General features: G+C 43.6%; 1 protein-coding gene across 1 annotated transcript in view; it reads left to right on the forward strand.

The window, feature by feature from the left end:
• SKI (SKI proto-oncogene) overlaps nucleotides 1-720 on the forward strand; it is a 94,104-nt gene that overhangs the window by 1,122 nt on the left and 92,262 nt on the right. The window lies entirely within an intron of this gene.

A 720-nucleotide genomic window follows, 5' to 3' on the forward strand; every position in this document is an offset into this window, starting at 1 on the left:
CAGCTGAGGGGTTAACCATTAGAAGTAGTTTTTCTGTGTGTGGCAGTTAAGAGGTTAATCTTGAAAGTTTTGCTTTTGGCAGCTGAGGGGTTAAATCATTAGTAGGTTTTTTTGGTATGGCAGCAAAGGGGTTAATCGAGGGGAAGTTTTGTTTCTGGCAGCCGAGGGGGTTATAGACGTGTAAGTTGGCGTAAATATTTGGAAGTAGTTTTGTGGTGGGGGGGTCAGCTAATGGGTTAATCGTCTCAAGTTCGTCTCCCTTTCTGTGTGCCAGCAAGGCTGTCTGTCATTCCACTTTGTCCTTATTTTGAGTGGCTAAGGGGTTAACCATATAACTTTTCCCTTGTTTTTGGCAGCTAAGGTGTTAACAGTGTCAGTGTTTTATCCCCCTTGTTTTGGGCAGTCAAGTGGTCATTCATCTTGCTTTTTGGCAGCTACGGGGTTAATCAGCTCGAGTGTCCTTTTTTTTCAGGGAGCTCTGGGCTACTTTTTTTATAATTTTTTTGACAGCTGAGGGGTGAAGGTTATGATTGGTCGGGAGATATGTGTAGTCTCATGGAAGTGACGGCTAAGGGGCTTAGTTCTTTTTCGAGTTTAATTTTCGGACAAGCTGAGGGGGCGTTGATTGTCAGTCTGGAATATGTGACAGTGGAAGGGTTAATGGTCTAAATGATGGGGAGGATTTATACCAATGCCATGTTTGGTCTCTTGGAATTGGAA

The sequence above is a fragment of the Nanorana parkeri genome, unplaced genomic scaffold (genome assembly GCF_000935625.1).
Source record: "Nanorana parkeri isolate BGI_ZX_2015 unplaced genomic scaffold, ASM93562v1 scaffold109, whole genome shotgun sequence".
NCBI lineage: Eukaryota > Metazoa > Chordata > Amphibia > Anura > Dicroglossidae > Nanorana > Nanorana parkeri.